The sequence below is a fragment of the Ylistrum balloti genome, unplaced genomic scaffold (genome assembly GCF_031769215.1).
Source record: "Ylistrum balloti isolate Yb309-2 unplaced genomic scaffold, AGI_CSIRO_Ybal_v1 Utg370314, whole genome shotgun sequence".
Taxonomy (NCBI): Eukaryota; Metazoa; Mollusca; class Bivalvia; order Pectinida; family Pectinidae; genus Ylistrum; species Ylistrum balloti.
The window spans coordinates 549,590-568,000 of NW_026782232.1; the positions used below are offsets into that span (position 1 = coordinate 549,590).

The 18,411-nt window shown below is 36.9% G+C and overlaps 1 long non-coding RNA gene across 1 annotated transcript in view; it reads left to right on the forward strand.

Annotated features, from left to right (window-relative positions):
• Positions 1-18,411, forward strand: part of LOC132553301 (uncharacterized) — a 40,788-nt gene continuing 22,377 nt past the window's right edge. Inside the window, exons 1-2 of the long non-coding RNA XR_009554349.1 lie at positions 1-85; positions 4,384-4,412. This is a non-coding gene — a long non-coding RNA (uncharacterized LOC132553301). The remainder of the gene's footprint in view (positions 86-4,383; positions 4,413-18,411) is intronic.

The window sequence follows — 18,411 nt, forward strand, 5'->3', positions numbered from 1 at the left end:
AAACTTTGATAACAAAAGAAGTGTTTTAAGGAGATATGAACTGAAATGCTACACACATAAGAAGAGGAAATAACTTTTATTCAAGGTTGAAATGATTCATTTTGTCGGTGCGAGTTGTCATTGTAAATAAGTTACTCAAAGTGGCCTTCCTTTTCTCTCTCTTGAAACCCTACTTTCTCTTTCGCAGTTTCTGTTTGAAGTATAATTTCCCAGCATGGGTTTTTTTTTATATTATAGAAGTATAATTTCCCAGCATGGGTTTTTTTTTATCTCCCCAACATCTGCTTATATACTAATAACGATAACTTGATTAATAAACATAACAGAAATTATATTTTAATATGTCAGTCGAGTTAACATATATATCGAGTTTTAGTTACTATAGTATAGAGCAAACTGATAGAAGTTGATAGTTTGCGCATATACGTTATTGTACAGTTTGTTTCACTAATTTCTTTAATTTCAAACTTCAGTTATATGTTTGATTTAAATGGAAAAGTACGACCAAACCACTTGTCAGAGGCAATTTTATACGATGAAAATAATTTGCACTGTTTCAACTTATAAGCTTGTCAGAGTTATCTCCCATGTAACACTGAACGATAGTGAACGTTACATGGCAAATCAAGATATCTATCTGTAATCTGATAAGCCTTTTTTATTGCATGAAACATGCATTCTGTTTAATCAAATGATCATAATTCAGTTATGTCATAAGATCCTGAATAACCTACTAAAAACATATTTTGGATATCAAGCAAATTTGTAAAAACTTCCTTATTATGATCATGAAATGGGCATTGACAGATTTCAATATTACCTGTGTGTAGGTATGGTTTTGCCTGCAAGTAAGAAAATCAGTGATACAAAGCTGTCAAAAGTATTTTTATATATGGTGAAGGTGAATAATTAAAGCTGATAATAACTGCCTTTTGAGTTGGATTCAGAATTAGAATTTTCTCCAATTTTAGTCACTCCGGTCATATAACTTTACAATTTTCTTAGAGCATTTCAGGTCTGTGCATTTGATAGTTAGCAATAATGCATTATTCTACTGTAAATAGCTGATGTAATTAAAGGGAATAGATGCCATTCAGAATAAAAGAAATAAGTTTCTTTTCTTCCAAATCCCTAATATTCCAAGGTTGAATAAAAAAACTTTCTCAGATCTCTTGGGAGTATTACCAAATAGTTTGTCACCTTGAAGGTTCATCCTGTCAGGATACAGTTATAACTGTATGACATGGTCCAAATGTGAAATTATTGTGTGGTAACCATCTGGTATCTGTTTAACAGTCCATCATCTTTCTCTTGATTTATCTTTCTCTTCAAACCATTACTTCAAACAAATGCTAATTTTGATCCTAAACATCTTGGTTTTAATTAAAGTCTCACTCAATATGCACTAGAGATACAAGATTTATCATTATGTGAAATTTCGTTGGTTTGAACTTCCATATCCCATAAGAGAAGTTCAGTTTTACTGTTTAATAAAGTTTCACACTCATGGTTATTGTATTTCTGATGATGGTATTTCGTATTTAAACATTATATTGACATGTGACTTGAGACGGAACCATTAAACATACTGACAGGTATAATAGAAATGCATATATAAATGAACACCTTAAGTAAGTGGTACAAGCCGTATAGTGATTGCTATAAATCTTTCAAATTGCAAGAGCCATATTGTATATACAACACATGCACAGGCAAGTGAAGGCACATGTGTTTTTATTCAAACCACATTGGCGAGAATTCTATATAAAAACAGAAATAAATTTACATGAATTAACCGATATATTACAGCACTCACTCATTGATAATATCCTACATCCTCCAAAATTTTATTGTGATGGGAGATATCTGTCTCCAGTCTTCCTGTGGTGGGGTTGTTGATACAGTTGGGATCAATACATTAAAGTGGATATCTGGTGATTCACCATAGTAACTGTCAGGCTTACCAGAGTTTGATTACTTTGATAGTCTTCACAATAACCAATTACAAATACAGGATAATAAGACAATGTATTACAATTGAAATGGTTTTCTGAAGGAACATGATTAAAAACAGAAATAGATGAAATTGATATTGTCTGTATCATTATCTGTATGGTACATGAACTGACTTAAATTCTAATGATGTATTTCCACAGTAAGAAGCAATGATTAGTCTAATAAAATGTATTCACAAAAGTTTTCTTCATCATTGAATGAAGCACAGTTTTCATTTACAAGGGTATGTTACTTGAGTCCTATCTCCTGACATTCAGAGGTAATTCATTTGGTCCATGGGCTTGTTGTTGGATAAAAATGGTAGTTTACTTTGTACTCTTATAAAAAAGCATAATACATGTATAAACATTGTATTATGTGTTTTTATGTCACATTCACATTCATCAACTTTTTGAGAATGATGACATTGTCCACCATAACCTTTTTTCCTGAGAGCTTTTTACCTGTCACTTTGAAACATGGTTGTCATGGTTATCATGTCCTGTTGCTGTGCTTCCTTGAACCACAGTTTTTGTGAGTTAATGCCCCATTTTAAGTGCCCTGGTATTTTGATCTTGTCTGTAGATGTCTGCTTTATCATTTTTCCACCACCGTTGTAGAAACTTGCCAAGCTTTATCATCATGGCATGTAATTGTACTGCCTGAAGTGTTGATATGATTTGCCTGTTTATTTGCTATATTTTCATATTTTTTGCATCTTTTAATACATGAAAATGACACTTTGTCATCGTCTTAGTTTAGAGGATTTTGAAATGTCTTTAAATATTTAGCAGAAAGTACATTAATTTTACACCTAATATCACAACCTCATGTTACAGCTTTAAGATTGAAACCCAATCTGTTTTACACTTAATTTATAAAATGAACAGCAGCGCTGATTTATAAGTAATGTTCACATGGGAATATTAAAATATAGGACTGTATTTATTGAAGAGGGGGACAATCCCAAAAAATTATTCACATAAACTAGCTTTGATTTATATAAATAATATGTGTACCTACTTCTTATTTTCACTTTCTGGTTATAATTTGTCCATTCATTCTGCATTTGTCGCAATAGTAAAAATGAATTTTTTGGGGTAAGATGTTATTTTGAATGCATGTCATGAAACGGGTCTTCACTTAAGTTCACATACTGGGTAATAATATTTGAGTCATCAAAGTGAAGTTTTTGTCTGAAAGGGTTATGGGACGTGGGATAATGCTATGTTTGTATTGTCCCTCTTTCATCAGACTAGCAGTGTCAGCACAATCTTCTAAAACTTACAAAACATGTTCGTAACTTTTCTTATATTTTATAATTGGTAAAGTTCCTTTACACCATTAATTTTTTAGAAATTAGTTGAAACCTACCTTGTACAGATGATTGCACGTCACTGTCTATATATGAAATATGTACTTCAGTAATACGCTTTCAATATATTAATGATATTTACTTTTAGTAGACTAGTATGAAACAAAAAATAAAATATGATGTAATCCAGGATTGCGGTGTTGAATGCATGAATGATTTTACGAAACACAATCTGTTTGCATGAACAGAGCAATTGCAGTTTCTATCTACAAACAACACCCAAGGAGACAATAACAAATGAGGTTTTGATTTGTAGTGAGAAAAATGGTAGGATGTGTTTGTTTTCATTGACAAGAACTCAATTGGACTTGAGCCCATTGGTTTGGAGGTATTTTTCTATAGTGTAGGTTTCATGACAGTTGTATATAAATCATTACAACTAGTTTAAAATTGGATGAACACATCACTATCCCTGTTTACACTTAATACAATATGCCATGAACAACTCTAAAGTTACCTGTGCCATTAACACAGATATAGATCTCACCACAATTCTAATTACCGGTGTAATAGTTCATGTGAGTATTTATAACTAGTGAACGATCTCCAGCCCGCTATATTTGTAAAGTCAGGTGCTTCCTAATAATTTATACAGTAAATACCTGAGTTGGCAGTACAAGAAAAGTGATCCAGGAGTGTTAGGAAGTGACTTTGTTTAAGGTCATAGTGGTGTCACAAGGTTGTGGCCCAGTTCAACTCGGGTCAGTTGTGACAGGAAAACAGTATTTGCTCATTGTTCAATCAATTGGACCTTACAGTTACAAAAATGATAATTGTAGAAAACGTTGTCACAGTATGATCATTACCTTACAAGCGTGGGCTCATGTTATTATTTCCTAAAGATGTTTTGTCATTGTTGAACAATAGATTCATGATCTTAAAAGTACATTTTGTATTCTTAAAAAGAAATACAAGTAATTAAACACTTGCTTTTGTTATGTTTAAGTCCTTGTTATTTGTGAACTTAAAGTCACTAAAATGTTGACACTAATGTTTTCCTGTTTGTGTTGTAGGTGTAAAAAGTCACAGATCACAGGTACTGGTAAGTCCTTTTGATTTAAAACAAAATGAAAGTGAAAACATGACACCTTTAATCCATTTAATCAACAATGGAAATTTAGATATATGAAACACCAAAATGCAATGTTTGTAAATTGAACATGGTCACAAAAAGCAGTGACTTCTGTGTGTAAACAATGTTGTGTACCCTGGTAAGTCTATTTACTTGATAGTTTTCGACAGAGAAATTCTGCAAAATATCAACTCATTATATCATACGTATACATGCTCTTTAAAAAGAACTGGAGTCTCCTCCATGTCAATTTTGTTATCTCATCTAGATGTCGTGTTTTGTAGAAACACAGCTCTATAACAAGCAGTTGGCGTCTTGTCATGCTTTGTAGAGTACATGAGCTTTTCAGTTCCATTTGATATGTGATATTGATAATGAAGTACTCTTAGCTCTATGTAAATATATGTATGTAGAAGTAATATATAAATACTGTTACAAGTACTATATTGAAGCCATTTTCTCTCTGATTGCTGTTGCAATCTGAGATTTTGAGAGTTTATTGCCATAAACATTCTCATTTACAACAGGGATATGAGTTTTCTGTAGGCAAAAGATATATGTGGTAATTCATTTGAGCATGTTGCATGTTTGTATGTAATCAATAAGATTTTTATTGGGAAATGCCGCAAAGCATTTTATCTATAGTTATACATGTTAAATTGTACCTCCATGTTATCATAACTTTTGCCGACAACAAGTATTTCTGAAGCCTAGATGTACAAGTCTGATAACATTGGTAATCTCTCTATTTAGATAGTTATTTATTTTTATTTAAATGATATTTCATCAAATACATATCCATTAACTTATACCAGAGGGTGGAATAAACCATCCGAAAAATACTTTCAGCTTTAATGAGATTTGTATCACAGTTATTTCTGATATAAAATCTGAATATTAAAACCATTTAATGGGAATGAAAAGATCTTACTGATGTACCATGAATGACATAAACATGATGTTAATAATGTTCAAATTTTGATAAGTGCATAAAAGATTCATTTGTACATTGGTGATCAATGGTTGGGTTTGCATGGTTCAGAAACAGATTTTAGAGAAAGTATAATATAGTCAGGAGGCAAGGACAGCAGGGACAAGAAGGGATGACAGGGACTCCAGGGGGATAACAGGGGCATAAGGGGATGACAGTGACATAAGGGGATGAAAGGACTACCAGGGGTGACATGGACACCAGGGGGGGGGAGGGGAACAAAGGGGGGAAAACAAAGAATAAAAGGGACAACAGAAAGGCAGGGACAAGAAGGCATGACAGGGACACCAGGGGATGAAATGGACTCCCGGGGATGACGTGGAAAACAAAGGATGATTGAGAAAACCGGAGACAACAGGGACAACAGGGGATGACTTGGACACCAGGGGATGACAGGGAAAACAAAGAATAACAGGGACAACAGAAAGGCAGGGACAAGAAGGGATGACAGGGACACAAAGGGATGAAAGGGACTCTAGGGGGATAACAGGGGCATAACGGGATGACAGAGACACAAAGGGGATGAAAGGGACAACAGAAGATGACATGGAAAACAATAGAAGACAAGAAAATGAGGAAGGAAATGACAACAGAAAAAGGCAAGGACAGCAGGTGATGACATGGGAAACCAGGGAAGACTGGGACGACAGGAGATGACATTGACAGCAGGGGATGATAAGGACAAGGAGTGATGACAGGGACACCAGGGGATGACAGGGACAAGGGTTGACAGGGACAAGGGTTGACAGGGACACAGGGAATGATTGGGACAAGAGGGGATGACAGGGACAAGGGTTGACAGGGACACAGGGAATGACAAGGACAAGAGTTGACAGGGACACAGGGAATGATTGGGACAGCAGGGGATGACAGGGACAAAGGTTGACAGGGACACAGGGAATGACAGGAACAAGGGTTGACAGGGACATAGGGAATGATTGGGACAACAGGAGATGACAGGGACAAGGGTTGACAGGGACACATGGAATGATTGGGACAACAGGGGATGACAGGGACAAGGGTTGACAGGGACACAGGGAATGACAGGAACAAGGGTTGACAGGGACATAGGGAATGATTGGGACAACAGGAGATGACAGGGACAAGGGTTGACAGGGACACATGGAATGATTGGGACAACAGGGGATGACAGGGACAAGGGTTGACAGGGACACAGGGAATGATTGGGACAACAGGGGATGACAGGGACAAAAAGAGATGACTGGGAAAACCACGTGGAACAAACAGGAGAAGACATAGGACAGGGATCACATGGAAAACAGGGAAAGCTGTTGGACATGGTGAGGGACAAAATGGGACTACAGTAGAAGTCGTTGGAATGACCTGCAAAAGTACAATGAAAAAATAGAATTACCAGTACAAGGGGTGGGGAAAAGGGGGGAAGACATCAGACAACATGAGAAGGGCCATCTGTCAGTGTAAGTGCTGGACATACAGGCTAGATTAGGTTATTATTGTATTGATCCCAGAGATGATCCTGAAGGGCAGTCATCCTCTGTCACATCAATGAATAATGAAAGTTAAACTGAGAGGTGGCATTTATAAGGGCTGCTAAAATACAGTTGGGAACAGATAAGGAGATAGGACGGAAGATAATGGGACAGGTCTTGGTTTGTTGTCAGACAATACCAGTAGCAAAGCTGATTATTGATTAAAATTTTTGGCCAATAATTTATCATTCACTGGAGGAGTGTGAAATGGGAACATGAATCATGAATTAGATAAGCGTGTAAACAAAAAAGTGTTTGTTGTGGCTATTGACTGTGTGACTGCTACAGCTAATGATGTGCTATGATCGGCTAGCTGGTGGGAACAGGGTGTCAATCGTTGTACAAGATGCATGCAAGCACGTTATCCTACCTCCAACACTGTCATCCATGTTTAATGACGTTCCAAGACAACCATGATACTGTCGGACTCTAGTTGGTGACTTTGGCAGCTTGATTTATACATCATCAGTACAACAAGCTAATTGACTCTATGAGCTTATAAAGGTAGGTTTTATTGGTGCTTTGTTTCTCCATTCCTGAGCTTCTTATCTCCAATCCAAGATTCCTTAGTTATGAAAGTTAGGCTTCAGAAACTGGCTGCTCTCTCTGATGGCCAGGAGTCCCTTTAATTGAAAATATTATTAGATAGAAATGTACTATAATGGAATAGCCTGTTTTAAAAGGTGTCTTGAATGATCAATAAAAAGTAGAACAAAATTACAAAAGTAACAAAGAATTAAATTACAAATATATGCTTATTAACTTCTACTTATATTGATTTTATTAAGTCACTTACCAGTATCAGAAAAATTAAACAGTGGAATGAAACATCAATTTTGTATTTTCATGGTCTGCAAATAAAGACTTGGGATGTTTTGTTTATTTTTTTGAATGTAATTTTAAAATATTTATTAAATAGTTAAAAATATCATATCAGAGCCCTGTCTTGGTTAGAGATGGGAAATCACAGGAATCAAAGGATGATATGACAGTCGAACATGTATAAACATTGTTGTTGATAATTTTTAGCTGAAAGTTTTTTTCACAAATTTTGTTTTATGCTGCTTAAAGGATGGGATTCATTTTCCATGCTCCCTCATTTTCTATGTTAGGAGGTACATATTGTTTTACCCTTATCTGTTTCCCTGTCTTAGGCCTTTTCAAATCCATGTTATATCTTAAGAACCTCTCATTAGATGTAGTCCATATTTACCCCATAGAATCATAACACCAAGTTCTCTCTGTTCCATATATTCAGGTGGACATCAGTCAAGGTCAAAAGGTCAAGGTTACATTTGATAACTTATGAATATTTGCCAATGATATTTATATTTTTTGGGATGCGGGCATTCATGTCTGACTGACAACTAATCAAAAGTATACTCTTAATTAATAGCAAATTGGATTAAGCCCAAATTATGTCCAAAGCTTCACTATGCAATGTAGAACAATGCTGTACAAAGCAAATGTCATAATGCTTTCCTCTATATACATTTCCTGGGAATAAGGGGTTTATTAGGGACAGAGCGGTATTACATTATTTTATGGCCTATTGACGTTTGGGGCCAAAGTAGGAATAAGTGGTAAATCATTAAAGGAATGTAGCAATGCATCACTGATAAAATCTATTCTAATCTACTTGTCTAATTAGGACCTATCATGTAGATAAGAGGATGGCATTTATCAGATGTATTATAACAAGCCATTATTTCAGGGTTTCTGATTACACGTGTTATACAACTTAAACAAATTAAATATGCTGGTGCTTTCTATGTGTGATTTTATGACAGTAAATCCTTAATATAATTCCTCTAATTTCTTTTATGGTCTTGCATACTGATTTATTTCAAGTGTGCTCCTTTTAACCTCTCTTCAGTCTAGTTTCTGAAATAAGAAAGTTGTTTTGCTGAAGATTTGCTTTAGTAGGCTAAAATATATGTATGTTGTTTACCTTTATGCTGAACATGTTTGTCAAAATATCTCAGAGTCTTTAATTTTTACATTTACATAAATGTTTTTTGCATGGGAATGAATGGTAACAAGTCCTGTATGAAGGAATGCATTAATAAAATCTAACATATGCATAATATGTATACACTTACAGATTACAGTACACAAGTGGTGTTGTGGGGGGAAAATATGCAATATTTACTTCATAACTAAATACATGCACAGGAGAGGTTTTTTCTCACAGAAGATGTTCTTAGGAAAGGCTGTGTATATTAAACAGTACAGTGCACAGATACATTTGCGTCGCTGTAAAGGTTGAATTCCCCTGTTGCAGCAGGGTGTGACTAGCTGTCCTACAAGTGTCAGTATCAGTCTTGGTACAGGTACAAATTAGTCTTTGGGCTCTGTAGAAGGGATGCCAGAACTGGGAATAAATGTAGAATGAGGTCTGGGAATGACTATAGAAGGGGTATCAGGACTGGGGATGACTATAGAAATGGTGTCAGGACTGGGGATGACTATAGAAGGGGTATAAGGACTGGGGATGACTATAGAAATGGTGTCAGGACTGGGGATGACTATAGAAGGGGTATAAGGACTGGGGATGACTATAGAAATGGTGTCAGGACTGGGGATGACTATAGAAGGGGTATAAGGACTGGGGATGACTATAGAAGGGATACCAGGACTGGGGATGACTATAGAAATGGTGCCAGGACTGGGGATGACTATAGAAGGGGTATAAGGACTGGGGATGACTATAGAAGTGGTACAAGGACTGGGGATGACTATAGAAGGGGTATAAGGACTGGGGATGACTATAGAAGGGGTATAAGGACTGGGGATGACTATAGAAGGGATGCCAGGACTGGGGATGACTATAGAAGGGGTATAAGGACTGGGGATGACTATAGAAATGGTGTCAGGACTAAGGATGACTATAGAAGGGGTATAAGGACTGGGGATGACTATAGAAGGGATGCAAGGACTGGGGATGACTATAGAAGGGGTATAAGGACTGGGGATGACTATAGAAGGGGTACCAGGACTGGGGATGACTATAGAAGGAGTACTCAGACTGGGGATGACTATACAAAAGGATGCTAGGACTGGGGATGACTATAGAAGGGGTGCCAGGACTGGGGATGACTATAGAAGGGATGCCAGGACTGGGGATGACTATAGAAGGAATGCTAGGACTGGGGATGACTATAGAAGGGATGCCAGGACTGGGGATGACTATAGAAGGGATGCCAGGACTGGGGATGACTATAGAAGTGGTACTCAGACTGGGGATGACTATAGAAGGGGTATAAGGACTGGGGATGACTATAGAAGGGATGCCAGGACTGGGGATGACTATAGAAGGGGTGCCAGGACTGGGGATGACTATAGAAGGGATGCTAGGACTGGGGATGACTATAGAAGGGATGCAAGGACTGGGGATGACTATAGAAGGGGTACAAGGACTGGGGATGACTATAGAAGGAGTACTCAGACTGGGGATGACTATAGAAAGGATGCTAGGACTGGGGATGACTATAGAAGGGGTACAAGGACTGGGGATGACTATAGAAGGGGTATAAGGACTGGGGATGACTATAGAAGGGGTACAAGGACTGGGGATGACTATATAAGGGATGCTAGGACTGGGGATGACTATAGAAGGGGTACAAGGACTGGGGATGACTATAGAAGGGGTACAAGGACTGGGGATGACTATAGAAGGGGTACAAGGACTGGGGATGACTATAGAAGTGGTACAAGGACTTGGGATGACTATAGAAGGGATGCTAGGACTGGGGATGACTATAGAAGGGGTACAAGGACTGGGGATGACTATAGAAGGGATGCCAGGACTGGGGATGACTCTGTGTAGAGGAGACGAAACCCTACAATGACCCTTTCTGTTTTTCAACATTACAATAACATTTAAGAACAACTTGCCAGAGACAATCAGAAGTAATATGATGTGATCCCTTGTACAGGATGGGAACATGTTAAATGCTTGTAATGGGTCTGTATTTCAATACCAGTTACCACAGTACAAAACCAAAGTATCAGACCTTAGTGAACAGTCACCTGATCTTAGCAATGACAACAACAAGACCACAATACCCAACCCAGACAGTCATGTATTAAGCATGCTTACAGTAAGCAGGAATATTATTTGATTTAATATTTGTCATGCTTGAAACATTACTCTTTATCAAAAGTTTGCTTGTTTAAAAAACAACACTTGTTGCAGTATTTTTATATTAGATTTTGTAATTCAGAATTTAGTTTCACTACCCACAATTACTACATCATCCAATTTAGTCTCTATGACAGTTTAATAAAACACATTGTCCGCAGTCACTCCAATTTGAAACAGATACTGATGTCAGGATGCTGTCATTTGTTGAATGACTAAACATCTATGATGGGCTGATGGTGGTAAATACTTTTTATTGTTGCTATGTTATCTAACATCAGGAACATCCATTTTGTGTTGTAAGTCTGACAGGGATTGTGGCTTTAATGACTTTGACACATTTAACCTAAAAACAGCCCAGCCATATCCTGATCATAGTTTATACCATATTTATCTGTATATAAGCCCATGTCTGATGAACAGCCAACACAGTGTACACAATTATTGCAGTTTGATTGAAAATTCCAAAATATGTTATATCTACACCCTTTTGAAATAATTTAATGCACAGGTGATGTGTTTATCCTTGGCCTAATCAAGGATAAATATGGCAATTCATGCCTGCACATCAAAAAGTCACTTAATTATCTGGTTAACTACTGTAACTGTGTTATCTAGTTAACTGTTGTAACTATGTTAATTGTCATGTTCTCTTCTGTAACTGTATTTTCTGGTTAACTATCCTTGCTATGTCATCTTGTTTACCATGGCCTCTCTGTTTAGTGTTGACTATGTTGTGTGCTTAACACTGATCACTTTGAGTTATATTGTTAACTATAGTTCATGTTTTATCATTAAACAATAGATACTGTTTCATGTGTTAACTATGGTTACTGTGTTATCTGGTTAATTATGGTTACTGTTTTATCATATACTGAGAGGAAAAAGAAACGCAATTAGGAATTTCCAGGTCAACTACGGGAAATAGAAAAGGGTTTTAGAATGTAATTATGGTGCAACTGGAAGATAGTTGACCACCCTGTCATCTACGAGATTTTCATTTGTGTATGTTAAGTAAACCTTTCAAATTTTACGTTGATTCAAGGGTACCCCACTCAAAATGAAGTGCGTTCTGGACCCATCAATATAGTGTGTGCCCCGCGCGACCTGCAGTAACAGCACAAACTCTTTTGTGCATTGAATTGATCGGGGTATTAACACTCTTCATTGGTATACGATTCCATTCCTCATCCAGCGCCAACGCCAACGTCAACGTCAACTGAGCGACGATGATTGGAGGATTCGGCATACGTCCTTCTGTCCAACTCATCCCATAAATGTTCTATTGGGGAAAGGTCAGGTCTGTATGGGGGCCAGTCTAGGGTGGGGACATTGTTTGCTGCAAGATAACCATGGCAAACCCTCGCTACATGCGGCCAGGAGTTGTCCTGCTGAAACGTCAGTTGACGCTTCTGTACTAGAGGAACAACATGTCTATAGGGGACGACTGTGATATTTCCCTGAATAACGACCAGAGGAGTCTTGAGACCATGCGCAATCCCTCCCCATACCATGACCGATCCTTCTGCAAAGCAGTCATTCTCTATCATGCAAGCATCTGCATAGCGCTCGTGGGTACATCTAAAAACACGTCGTCGGCCGTCTGCCCGGTAAAGCGAAAATCTGGACTCATCTGAGAACAGGTCTCTTCTCCAACATTTGGAAGCGTCTTACAGAATGTGCATTCAGCCATTGCATTCACCTGGCACGTCGCCGCGCATTAAGCAGTGGTCCAACATATGGCCATGGAGGTCTTCGACCGAAGGCATGCAGTTGAGTACCCACCGTCTTTGGATCAGTTGAACCATGATGACGACCAATTGTGTTCCTTGCTGTTTCCGTGTCCATCAGAAAGTGATTGCGTAGGTGTGAAAGTCGCATTGCCCTATCCTGCTATCAGTTGAACCATGATGACGCCCAATTGTGTTCCTTGCTGTTTCCGTGTCCATCAGAAAGCGATTGTGTAAGTGCGAAAGTCGCATTGCCCTATCCTGCTATCAGTTGAACCATGATGATGCCCAATTGTGTTCCTTGCTGTTTCCGTGTCCATCAGAAAGCGATTGTGTAGTGCGAAAGTCGCATTGCCCTATCCTGCTATCAGTTGAACCATGATGACGCCCAATTGTGTTCCTTGCTGTTTCCGTGTCCATCAGAAAGCGATTGTGTAAGTGCGAAAGTCGCATTGCCCTATCCTGCTATCAGTTGAACCATGATGACGCCCAATTGTGTTCCTTGCTGTTTCCATGTCCATCAGAAAGCGATTGTGTAGGTGCGAAAGTCGCATTGCCCTATCCTGCCGACGCGTCATCACACAAGGGTGACCGCTTCGGGGACTGTCTGCAACCCTTCTGGTGGCATGAAGTCTTTGGATGAGATGACAAATGTTCGATGGATGGACTCCAAATTGATTAGCGACCTGATTTTGCAGGATACATTGCATAACAAGTGCAATGGCATGACCCCTGTCAACTTCGCACAGTAGAGGGATTTTTTACGGTGAACTGTTTATGCTTAAAATGTGGGAAATCAAGACTGATATGTCTGAAGATTCGCACACACAGATTTTGAACCAATCCTTTATACTGGATTTGAGATATCGTGCTTTTGTTTCTTATTCTTTTGTACAAGCGGCGTGCGCAGTTTAGTTATGCATCAGTGATTTTAATACGGTACCATAGGGACCTTACTCAAATGCACACATTTGTCAAGTTTCAAGGGTGTACGTCAAGGATTTAATTTACAATATTAACTTTCTGCTAATTGCGTTTCTTTTTCCTCTCAGTATATATTAACAATGATCACTGTGTTTTATGGTGACAGTGTTATGTGTTTTACAATGGTAAATATGTGCTGTGGTGACTGTGTTATCTGGTTAACTATGATAACTGTGTTATCTTGTTAAATATGGTAACTGTGTTATCTGGTTAAATATGGTAACTGTGCTATCTGGTTATCTGTGGTAACTGTTATCTGATTAACTTTGGTAACTGTGTTGTCTTGTTAACTATGGTAACTGTGTTTTCTGGTTAACTATGGTAACTGTGTTATCTGGTTAACTATGGTAACTGTGTTATCTGGTTATCTGTGGTAACTGTGTTATCTGATTAACTTTGGAACCTGTGTTATCTGGTTAACTATGGTAACTGCATTATCTGGTTATTATGACAACTGTGTTATCTGGTTAACTATGGTAACTGCATTATCTGGTTTAGATAATTTCAGTTGCGATCTGTCATTTTCATTAGCTTATTACATCTCGTCCTTTGAGAACCATAAACCTCCTGGAATTTTCTGATCCTAATAAAATTTTATTATGTTCTGAAATCATACAGTGTTCAGAAAAGTGTGACACATATTTCACTGTAGTGGAGTTTTATGATTTATAATAAAATTTGTTGAAGACTAAATATAAAGCTCTTTTTTGTTGTTGATGAGAAAGAAAATGAATATTTTCTAGTTTACGATGCTATCTAACATCCCAACGCAGGGAACCAACACTGTAATCATCCAAAATACGATTTGTTATTTTCCCTCTACTGTAATTTTTCAGCCACATTTTAGCTCAATTAAACAACTGAAAATGTTTATCTGTACCTGTTAAGTGTATACTCCAGTGAAAAAGAATAGATTTCAGCTGATTCATACAAAAGACACTTATGCTGTTTTAATCGCAAGTTTATGTATGAAATGCAGCAGAGTCAGCTTGCCTGATTTTGTCAGGTCTACATGATATTGGACATGGGATTGACCTGCTCAGATCTTCGCTAGAGTCGCATGATATTGGACATGGGACTGACCAGCTCAGATCTTCGCTAGAGTCACATGATATTGGACATGGGATTGACCTGCTCAGATCTTCGCTAGAGTCACATGATATTGGACATGGGATTGACCTGCTCAGATCTTCGCTAGAGTCACATGATATTGGACATGGGATTGACCTGCTCAGATCTTCGCTAGAGTCACATGATATTTCCTTACTTTTATTTAATACTTGAAAAATTCAATATCTAGTGTTGGATCAAACTTATTCAAAATATTACTTTTTTAAACTTGAAAAACAATATCTACATAAACTTACAAAATATTGTTTAAACACAACATAAAACATTAAAATTTGTACAATTTGATCATCTGTAAAAGGTTTTTCCATTGTTGATCCTTTAGATCACCCTGCCTTAAAGGACTATGATTAGATAGATGATGAGAGGTTGGTGACAATGAAAAAGAAGTGGTATCATTACATGTAGTTTATCACATTTTAATGTCCTGACCACATTTAGGTTAAAAAAAACTTGATGTAAAGAATAATCAATTTCTTTAGCTTACATATCAACCCATTCCTTGACAATTAAACAGCACATACAACTGAAATTTGACTCCAAGTGTATACAGCACCTACATAAGGCATCATTGCCATAGTATAAGAAAGGACAATCATATCCAGATTTTTGTAGGAAACAAATTATCACTCTTTTGTAGAAAGATTCTGTTTGAGTCTAGATTTTTTAAAAAATTTTAAATAAAATTGTATTTTACTTTCTGTACAGAGTATTGTTTATCAGTTAGAAGTCTCTGAGGGACTTTACATGTTTTCATGTTCATAATTGTTTCCAGAAAAATTATTTTTAATCATTGGTATCGTGTTATTTCATCAGTGGAGACAACACTCATTTTTCTACAATATTAATAGAAAGGACCTGTAAACGTTTTCAGAGTAATTACTTCCTTTGCTAAGACTATTTCACGTAGTTCTGTGGTGGAATACATGCATTCACATCATAATCTTGTTTTCTCTGCAATCAGTGACTAATGTTTTTAATTACAATGATAATTTGTTCAGTTTTGTTTCCTGTTCAAGGTCACAGTTCCCATTAAAGTTGTTTTGAGAATTTCAGCATTTTTACACTCTTTCTACTCTTTCAAGGTTATTGGCTTTTGAAAAAGAACAAATGTCAGAAAGTATTTTTAACACATGATCAAACACCTCAATGGGAATGAATGACAAAAATCTTTACTGAGAACATTGGCACTGAAAACAATCCCCGGGTACTGACGCACAATTTCCATATCATAATTTGATTTCTGATCATCTCCATTAGTGTTTATGACTTTTTATTTCATAAAATATGAAAAGGGAAAAAAAATGGTCTCTTCAAATGAAATGGCACTCTGTCCGGAAGAATTGATTTCCTTAGTGTACCACCATTTATGTATGACTAGCTCTGATACATAACCTAATATTGGTGGTCATGCTGGGGGGAAGCTGATTCAATTTACTCACAACCACAGAAGTGAATGTAGGTTTTAGACTGTCAGGTTCTGCCTTATGGTAATGAAATATAATTAAGTTAAAACCCAGTAGCCTAGTGTTTTAGACTCTTACAAGGTCACGTGGAAGAATCACAGAGTTTGTGTGGGACTATTTAGTGAATTACACTAGGGCAGGTTTGCTGTCATTGTATACCATCTGATTAATGTGTTTTGTTTGGCTGTTGTAAGTCACTTCTCTTTCCTATTTTGCAACCAGAAAAGAAAACTGATGTTTTATGTATTTTTTTTAGTATTAAATAAATATCATCAAGATGTTCATATTTGTTATTTGTAATTAATCCTTCATGAATCTGTGAAAATATTTATATATGACTATATATGAATATACTATTAAATAAGTTTCCAAATGGTGACTTTTATTTCTGAATTCCTGTTTGATCACTCACTTGTAAAAAGTTTTTTTTCTCAGGTTGAAATTAGGATATAACTGAAAAACATGAGTAAGATGTAGAAATCTTAAATGCATACTTATGAGGTAAATGGGACATATGTCTGAAAATGCTTTCTTCATAGATTTCTGCATGGATTGGTGAGTTTTGAAGAAACATTATTAAGGCCACAATAGCTCAGCTGGTTGAGCATACGACTTCGCAACCTAAGTATGTTAATGTTGTATTCTTGACAAGACACTATACTCCAGTTGCTTTGAACTAAATGTGCAACAGAAGCCTCCAGCATGATATTCATTGTGTTAGCCACCATTGTATTCTGTTGCTGCCATTGTTTTTGTTTGAAAAGGTTTGATTAATGAAGGCAAATGTGATCGGTAACACTAAATTCTTATAATGTTGTTTCTCTATAAATAAGTTGTTGGGGAAATGAAACTACATATTGTTTTACACAAGAAAGCAGCATAGAAGGTTTGTTGGAAAACAATTCCTATAAACATGTATGTTTATTATTATTCTGATATCATACTTCTCTGTATTGGTCAATCTACCTTTTATACTGGACTATTGGTGTGTGAAAATCTTGCTGGTACAGCTCTTTGTACTTCAGGTAGGTTTCCTTAATAGATTTGAATGGTAAAGTTTGTTTTCAGAATGAGAACAGTCTTCTCTTAAATTGATTGGGTTTGTGAGGGTGGTATGGGCGGTGTTTGTTGTACCATGTTTGGAACTGTTTGTTTCGGCCAATTGATACTAGAAGTTTAAACCATCTCTATTTGGTCAGTGTTGACCCCAAATTTGTCCAGTGTCCAGAGCCTGGATACTTAACAAGACTGACCCTGGGTTCCATGTTTATTATGGGGATTACTCTAGAAGTCAGTCATATTACATCTGAAGTTTCTGATAGTGCCTAAAGAGGACCTTTATCGACATGTTGACTTACTATTTAACCTCTTTAAGTAATTCCAGGTGGATAATTTCCCAGGTAATCCATATACCTTTATATAGGTGAGACGTTTGTTGACAGAATGCTCGGATACTCATCCTGTTGTTTGATTCTTATAAACATTTTTGTAACCTTAGGAGAAATTTTATCTGATAGCACGTTTATATCATAGTAGGTTTGTGAATAATGAACTCCCAGTTAAAATGTGGTAACTGATGAGGTAGGCCTACAGGTAATGTACAGGTAGGCATACAGGTGATGTATGTTTTGTTGGAGAGTCTGGTATATGTAGGTAGCTAGGGGTGTCACATACCAGGCATGTTTCCTGAAGTACACCAGTGATATTGGGCAGGCAGCCAGTCTATGTGTGTAGCAGTGGCTGGACAGCAACCTCATTCTTTCTCTCCTCATCTTTCCTTACCTGGCCACACCTGTACACCTAGTCTATCACATTTACCTGTGCTGTGCTACCTGGGATTGTTATCATCGGACTGAAATCAATTCTGCTCTCTAATGTAAGTCTTTAATATGTATATGACTGCAGGATTTCTGTAGCAATTATTTAGGGTAGTGAACATTTTGTAAAAGAAAGATGACATGAGATCCTTAGATTATGTATGATTAAGTATCATATACACACAAAGATATGGTTAT